General features: G+C 43.7%; 1 pseudogene; it reads left to right on the top strand.

Annotated features, from left to right (window-relative positions):
* Positions 1–7692: 7692 nt before the first annotated feature.
* Positions 7693–8713, top strand: LOC135547767 (trace amine-associated receptor 13c-like; annotated as a pseudogene).
* The last annotated feature ends 389 nt before the right edge of the window (positions 8714–9102 follow it).

Raw genomic sequence — 9102 nt, 5'->3', positions numbered from 1 at the left:
CCGAGCGGAAATGGAGGAAAACTCGCCTCCCTGCGGACCTGGCATCCTTTCACTCCCTCCTCTCTACATTTTCCTCCTCTGTCTCTGCTGCTAAAGCCACTTTCTTCCACTCTAAATTCCAAGCATCTGCCTCTAACCCTAGGAAGCTCTTTGCCACCTTCTCCTCCCTCCTGAATACTCCTCCCCCTCCCCCTCCTCCCTCTCTGCAGATGACTTCGTCAACCATTTTGAAAAGAAGGTCGACGACATCCGATCCTCGTTTGCTAAGTCAAACGACACCGCTGGTTCTGCTCACACTGCCCTACCCTGTGCTCTGACCTCTTTCTCCCCTCTCTCTCCAGATGAAATCTCGCTTCTTGTGACGGCCGGCCGCCCAACAACCTGCCCGCTTGACCCTATCCCCTCCTCTCTTCTCCAGACCATTTCCGGAGACCTTCTCCCTTACCTCACCTCGCTCATCAACTCATCCCTGACCGCTGGCTTCGTCCCTTCCGTCTTCAAGAGAGCGAGAGTTGCACCCCTTCTGAAAAAACCTACACTCGATCCCTCCGATGTCAACAACTACAGACCAGTATCCCTTCTTTCTTTTCTCTCCAAAACTCTTGAACGTGCCGTCCTTGGCCAGCTCTCCCGCTATCTCTCTCAGAATGACCTTCTTGATCCAAATCACTCAGGTTTCAAGACTAGTCATTCAACTGAGACTGCTCTTCTCTGTATCACGGAGGCGCTCCGCACTGCTAAAGCTAACTCTCTCTCCTCTGCTCTCATCCTTCTAGACCTATCGGCTGCCTTCGATACTGTGAACCATCAGATCCTCCTCTCCACCCTCTCCGAGTTGGGCATCTCCGGCGCGGCCCACGCGTGGATTGCGTCCTACCTGACAGGTCGCTCCTACCAGGTGGCGTGGCGAGAATCTGTCTCCTCACCACTGGTGTCCCCCAGGGCTCTGTTCTAGGCCCTCTCCTATTCTCGCTATACACCAAGTCACTTGGCTCTGTCATAACCTCACATGGTCTCTCCTATCATTGTAATGCAGATGACACACAATTAATCTTCTCCTTTCCCCCTTCTGATGACCAGGTGGCGAATCGCATCTCTGCATGTCTGGCAGACATATCAGTGTGGATGACGGATCACCACCTCAAGCTGAACCTCGGCAAGACGGAGCTGCTCTTCCTCCCGGGGAAGGACTGCCCGTTCCATGATCTCGCCATCACGGTTGACAACTCCATTGTGTCCTCCTCCCAGAGCGCTAAGAACCTTGGCGTGATCCTGGACAACACCCTGTCGTTCTCAACTAACATCAAGGCGGTGGCAAGTTCCTGTAGGTTCATGCTCTACAACATCCGCAGAGTACGACCCTGCCTCACACAGGAAGCGGCGCAGGTCCTAATCCAGGCACTTGTCATCTCCCGTCTGGATTACTGCAACTCGCTGTTGGCTGGGCTCCCTGCCTGTGCCATTAAACCCCTACAACTCATCCAGAACGCCGCAGCCCGTCTGGTGTTCAACCTTCCCAAGTTCTCTCACGTCACCCCGCTCCTCCCCTCTCTCCACTGGCTTCCAGTTGAAGCTCGCATCCGCTACAAGACCATGGTGCTTGCCTACGGAGCTGTGAGGGGAACGGCACCGCAGTACCGCCAGGCTCTGATCAGGCCCTACACCCAAACAAGGGCACTGCGTTCATCCACCTCTGGCCTGCTCGCCTCCCTACCACTGAGGAAGTACAGTTCCCGCTCAGCCCAGTCAAAACTGTTCGCTGCTCTGGCCCCCCAATGGTGGAACAAACTCCCTCACGACGCCAGGACAGCGGAGTCAATCACCACCTTCCGGAGACACCTGAAACCCCACCTCTTCAAGGAATACCTAGGATAGGATAAAGTAATCCTTCTCACCCTCCCCCCTTAAATGATTTAGATGCACTATTGTAAAGTGGCTGTTCCACTGGATGTCAGAAGGTGAATTCACCAATTTGTAAGTCGCTCTGGATAAGAGCGTCTGCTAAATGACTTAAATGTAAAAATGTAAATGAGCCGTTGAATTGCGATTCTACTTTGTCTCTATACTGACGCTTAGCTTGTTTGATTGCCTTGCGGAGTGAATAGCTACACTGTTTGTATTCGGTCGTGTTTCCGGTCACCTTGCACTGATTAAAAGCAGTGGTTCACGCTTTCAGTTTCACGCGAATGCTGCCATCAATACACGTTTTTTGGTTTGGGAATGTTTTAATCGTTGCTATGGGAACAACATCTTCAACGCACGTTCTAATAAACTCGCTCACCGAATCAGCGTATTTGTCAATGTTGTTGTTTGATGCAATACGAAATATATCCCAGTCCACGTGATGGAAGCAGTCTTGGAGCGTGGAATCAGATTGGTCGGACCAGCGTTGAACAGACCTCAGCGCTGGAGCTTCTTGTTTTAGCTTCTGTCTGTAGGCAGGGAGCAACAAAATGGAGGGCGGGGGAGGGCCTTATATGCATCGTGGAAGTTAGAATAGCAATGATCCAAGGTTTTACCAGCCCTGGTTGCGCAATCGATATGCTGATACAATTTAGGGATTCTTGTTTTCAGATTAGCCTTGTTAAAATCCCCAGCTTCAATGAATGCAGCTTCAGGATATGTGGATTCGAGTTTGCAAAGAGTCAAATAAAGTCAGAGCCATCTGTGTCGGCTTGGGGGGGAATATATACCGCTGTGATTATAATCAAAGAGAATTCCCTTGGTAGATAATGCGGTCAACATTTGATTGTGAGTAATTCTAAATCAGGTGAGCAGAAGGACTTGAGTTCCTGTATGTTGTTGTGACCACACCACGTCTCGTTAACCATAAAGCATACTCCCCTCTTCTTACCAGAAAGATGTTTGTTTCTGTCGGCGCGATGTGTGGAGAAACCAGATGGCCGCACCGACTCCGATAGCGTCTCTCGAGTGAGCCATGTTTCCGTGAAGCAAAGAACGTTACAGTCTCTGATGTCCCTCTGGAATGCTACCCTTGCTCGGATTTCATCAACCTTGTTGTTAACCTCTTGAAACTCCCCATCCCGGATCCGGGATCGTGACTAAAGCCTCAGGCTCATTAGCATAACGCAACGTTAACGATTTCTGAAAATCGCAAATAAAATTAAAATAATGCATTTGCTCTCAAGCTTAGCCTTTTCTTAACAACACTGTCATCTCAGATTTTCAAAATATGCTTTTGAACCATAGAAATTGACTAATTTGTGTAAGAGTATGCAAAGCTAGCATAGCATTTTGTGTAGCATGTAGCACGCAACATTTTCACAAAAACCAGATAACCAAATAAATAAAATCATTTACCTTTGAAGAGCTTCTGATGTTTTCAATGAGGAGAGTCTCAGTCACATACCAAATGCGCAGTGTTTCCTGAAAGCGTCTGTGTGTAGGAGAAATCGTTCCGTTTTCTACATTGCGTCTGGCTACCGAAACGAACCGAAAATGCAGTCACCTACAACGTGAAACTTTTCCGGATTAACTACATAATATCGACTGAAACATGGCAAACGTTGTTTGGAATCAATCCTCAAGGTGTTTTTTCACATATCTCTTCATTGACATGCAGTTCTGGAAGCTTGCTTTCCTCTCTGTGTCCCATGGAAAAATACTGGCAGGTGACTTTTGCGCACCAATTTATGGCGCAGGACACCGGGCGGACACGTGGTAAATGTGGTCTGTTATGGTCAATCTTCCAATGATCTGCCCACAAATGTGGAAAATGATTTAAGACTCTCCACGTCACAATGCTGCAGACACCTTGGGGAAACGACAGAAAGGGCTGACTAATTCCTCTTGCGTTCACAGCCATATAAGGAGATCTTGAAAAACAGAGCCTCAAAAATCCTTGTCATTTCCTGGATGCCATCTCATCTTGGTTTTGCCTGAAGCTCACGTTTTAGGGCACGCACAGAGAAGATCTTTGTATTTCTGGACACGTCAGAGTGTTTTCTTTCGAACGGTAGCAATTATATGCATAGTCGGGCATCTTTTTGTGACAAAATATCTTGTTTAAAACGGGAATGTTTTTCATCCAAAAATGAAATTGCGCCCCCAGAGCATCAACAGGTTAAGAGACTGGACATTGGCGAGAAGTATGCAAGGGAGTGGTGCGCGATGTGCCAGTCTCCAGAGTCTGACCAGCAGACTGCTTGGTTTCCCTCTTTTACGAAGTCGTTTTTTTGGGTCGCCGGCTGGGATCCATTCCGTTGTCCTGGGTGAAAGGCAGAACACAGGATCCGCTTCGCGAAAGTCATATTCTTGGTCATACTGATGGTGAGTTGACGCTGCTCTTAAATTCAGTAGTTCTTCTCAACTGTATGTAATGAAACCTAAGATGACCTGGGGTACCAATGTAAGAAATAACACGTAAAAAAACAAAAAACTGCATAGTTTCCTAGGAACGCAAAGCGAGGCGGCCATCTCTGTCGGCGCCGGAAGTTACATACATACACCTCAAGCTTATGGACAATGTCGAATGTGATATAGCGATGCACCTGAGTGAGCTGGGTGGGCAATTACGCAAGTACTTTCCCGAAACGGATGACACAGAAATCTGGATTCGTTAGCCCTTTCTCGCCCTGCCTCCATTCCACTTACTGATATCTGAACAAGCGAGCCTCATCAAAATCGCAACAAGCTGTTTTGTGAAAATGCAATTTAATCAGAAGCCACTGCCAGATTTCTGGACTGGGCTGCGTTCAGAGTATCCTACCTTGGCAAATCGGGGTGTTATAACACTGATGCCCTTTGCAACCACATACCTATGTGAGAGTGGATTCTCGGCTTTCACTAGCATGAAAACTAAATACAGACACAGACTGTGTGTGGAAAATGATTTAAGACTGAGAGTCTCTCCAATACAACCGAACATTGCAAAGTTATGTGCATTCTTTCAAGCACTCATTCTTACGTTTAATAAATGTATAGTACAGTGTGTGTGTGGCACGCTTACAACAATGACAAAAAAAATACATTTGAGAGTGCACTGACCCTGGTGCTAGAGGGGGTACGCAGCTGGAGGTTGAATGTTTGATGGGGTACGGGACTATAAAACGTTTGTGAACCACTGGTCTACACTAAAGAATATGAGTTTAGGCATAAGTCATATGCATGAAAATAAAGATGGTTAATACATGTGACATTTTGGAGAGATTTCTGGACACTATAAGGACCGCCTAGGCCATGTTATGGATAAATGTCTATAAGATAGTTTGGTGTAAGATATCTGCTCCGTTTTTCAGGGTCCATGTTGACAAGATGTTGGTGATTAACTGGAGGGGAATATTGACCAAATGGGATGCAAACTCAAAAATGAATACATTGTGTAAGGTGGATACTTTTGTTTCAAAGTAGATTTGTTTAGGACTACCAATAAAGACCCTTCGTACAACGGATTTAGCCACTGCATTAAAAGGCTGTTGATACTACCCATCCCGGATCCAGGATCGTGAATACAGCCTCGGGCTCATTAGCATAACGCAACGTTAACGATTTCTGAAAATCGCAAATGAAATGAAATAAATATGCCTGCTCTCAAGCTTAGCCTTTTCTTAACAACACTGTCATCTCAGATTTTCAAAATATGCTTTTGAACCATAGCAAATCAAGCATTTGTGTAAGAGTATTGATAGCTAGCCTAGCATTTAGCGTAGCATTTAGCAATCAACATTTTCACAAAAACCAGAAAACCAAATAAATAAAATCATTTACATTTGAAGAACTTCGGATGTTTTCAATGAGGAGACTCTCAGTTACATAGCAAATGTTTAGTTTTTCCTGAAAGAATCTTTGTGTAGTAGAAATCGCTCCGTTTTGTACATCACATTTGGCTACCGAAACAAACCGAAAATTCAGTCACCAAAATGTCAAACTTTTTCCAAATTAACTCCATAATATCGACCGAAACATGGCAAATGTTGTTTAGAATCAATCCTCAAGGTGTTTTTTCACATATCTCTTCATTGATATGCCGTTCGTGGAAGCCTGCTTTCGTCTCAGAATCCCATGGAAAAATACCAGCAGCTGAAAATGACGCACCAATTTCGACGGAGGACACCGGGCGGACACCTGGCAAATGTAGTCTCTTATGGTCAATCTTCCAATGATATGCCTACAAATACGTCACAATGCTGCAGACACCTTGGGGAAACGATAGATAGGGCAGGCTCATTCCTGTCGCATTCACAGCCATATAAGAAGACAATGAAAAACAGAGCCTCAAAATCCTGCTCATTTCCTGGTTGCAGTGTCATCTTGGTTTTGCCGGTAGCTCCTGTTCTGGGGCACACACAGACAATATCTTAGCAGTTCTGGAACCTTCAGAGTGTTTTCTTTCCAAAGCTATCAATTATATGCATAGTCGAGCATCTTTTTGTGACAAAATATCTTGTTTTAAACGGGAACGTTTTTCATCCAAAAATGAAATACTGCCCCCAGAGTTTCAAGAGGATAACTGCATGTTCAGGGGCAGAATGACAGATTGTGTACCTTGTCAGCTCAGGAATTTGAACTTGCAACCTTTCGGTTACTAGTCCAATGCTCTAACCACTAGGTTACACTGCCGGTTCCCAATCAGAGACAACGATAGACAGCTTTCCCTGATTGAGAACCATACCCGGCCAAAACATAGAAAAATGACATAGAATGCCCACCCAAATCACACCCTGACCAAACCACAATAGAGACATAAAAGCTCTCTACGGTCAGGGCGTGACATTATGTTGGAGTCATTAAAACTTGTTTTTCAACTACTCAACAAATTTCTTGTTAACAAACTATAGTTTTGGCAAAACTGTTAGGACATCTACTTTGTGCTTGACACAAGTCATTTTTTCCCGCAATTGTTTACAGGCAGATTATTTCACTTCTAATTCACTGTACCACAATTCCAGTGGGTCAGAAGTTTACATACACTATGTTGCCTGTGCCTTTAAATAGCTTGGAAAATTACTTAATGGCTTTAGAAGCTTCTGATAAGCTAATTGACATCATTTGAGTCAATTGGAGGTGTATCTGTGGATGTATTTCAAGGTCTACCTTCAAACCCAGTGCCTCTTTACTTGACATCATGGGAAAATCAAAAGAAATCAGCGAAGACCTCAGAAAAAAGTCTGGTTCATCCTTGGGAGCAATTTCCAAACGCCTGCAGGTACCACGTTCATCTGTACAAACAAGTATAAACACCATGGGACCACGCAGCCATCACACTGCTCAGGAAGGAGACGTGTTCTGTCTCTTAGAGATGAACGTACTTTGGTGCAAAAAGCGCAAATCAATCCCAAAACAACAGCAAAGGACCTTGTGAAGATGCTGTTAGAAACAGGTACAAAAGTATCTATATCCACAGTAAAACGTGTCCTATATTGAAATAACCTGAATGGCCGCTCAGCAAGGAAGAAGCCATAGCTCCACAACCACCATAAAAAGCCAGACTACGGTTTGCAACTGCACATGGGGACAAAGATCGTACTTTTTGGAGAAATGTCCGATGAAACAAAAATAGAAGGGCCAAAGCAACAAACAATTTTGTCATACATTACATCATTGTGTGCTCACTTGTGTATGTGTTTGTGCTTTTGTGTGCAGAGAGACTCCGAGGAGGGGAGTGGCTGTCAGTAACTCAGGGATAAATGGAGAGGCAGAGCTCAGAGTTTGGCAGAAGGCTGACCAGACAGGATCGAGCACAGGACCAAGCAGGAACAAGAGGACAACAGCATTTAGATTTTGTTTTTCAAATGGAGGAACATGAAGATGGTCAATACTGTTTTCAAGACAGAAACTCTTCTTGCAGAAAGGCTTTGCTATGGACATCTATCTACATAACACTCTACATCTTCTTCTCATTGATTTCAGCAGTTACAGTATTTTTGAACATACTGGTGATCATCTCCATCTCTCACTTCAAGCAGCTCCACACTCCAACCAACCTGCTCATCCTCGCTCTGGCTGCATCAGATCTCCTGGTGGGACTGATTGTGATACCAGTAACGACTGTAGCAATAATTGAATCATGCTGGGGCTTTGGGGTATATTTCTGTGCGTTTCTTCTCTACATTAGTTGTTTATGTACTTCTTTATCTCTGGGCAGTTTGGTCTTGATATCTATTGACCGCTATGTTGCTGTGTGTTATCCCTTATTGTACCACTCTAAAATAACAATAACAAGAGTGATGTGTTGTATGTCCATCACCTGGTGTTGTTGTACCATATACAATGCTGCTATTATAAAAGACATGGTAAATGTACAGGTACCCAGTAGGTGTTTGAAAGAATGTTTTATTGTTAAAGGAATAACCTGGGGAAATATAATTGACCTTTTATTTACAATGGTTGTCCCGGGCTCTGTTATTATAACACGTTACATGAAAATCTTTGTGGTGGCCAGATCACAGGCCAGAAAGGTATTTTCAAAAGAGGCTCCCAGAGTGTCTGGTGTTAAAATTGTACAGGCAAGTAAGTCTGAGAGAAAAGCAGCAAAAACTCTGTCTATTGTTGTTTTCAACTATTTCATTTGTTGGATTCCATTTCTATTTTCTTTTTCTTTGTTTCTTTTTTAAGTGACAATTTACTATCATTCATCCTCAGCTTTCTGCCACTTGTTAATTCCTTAATCAATCCAATAATTTATGCTTTCTTTTATCCATGGTTCAAAGTGACTGCTAAACATATTTTAATTCTGAAGTTAAGGTGTTCGTAGTTCCTGTATTTGTATTTCTAAGTTTGAAAAAAAAGGTTTGACATAGTTTTGTTATACAATTGTTCTTTCATGTAACAACACACTGACAATACAGAGATGAATGTGGTGTTGATACAGAATGATTTGTCTAGATTGGACTGGAATGACTTGAAAAAAGTTTAAGAAGGCATAAATAAAAAAAGGAGAATGCATAAGAAGGTATAAGCTTGTTTTATAAAATACACTGTAGTCATTTTGGGTTGTATTCTCCAAATTACAAAGCCTGTGGTTGTTCCATGTTATTTAATGATAAATAGTATTTAATTATTCTAAAAGTACATTTTGAGGAAGTCATGAATATTTATATATATATTGTTTAACATTACCCTCTAGTGGCTACATAGTGACAC

This window comes from Oncorhynchus masou, chromosome 10 (assembly GCF_036934945.1).
Source record: "Oncorhynchus masou masou isolate Uvic2021 chromosome 10, UVic_Omas_1.1, whole genome shotgun sequence".
NCBI lineage: Eukaryota > Metazoa > Chordata > Actinopteri > Salmoniformes > Salmonidae > Oncorhynchus > Oncorhynchus masou.
This window is presented reverse-complemented; position numbering and strand designations above follow the sequence as displayed.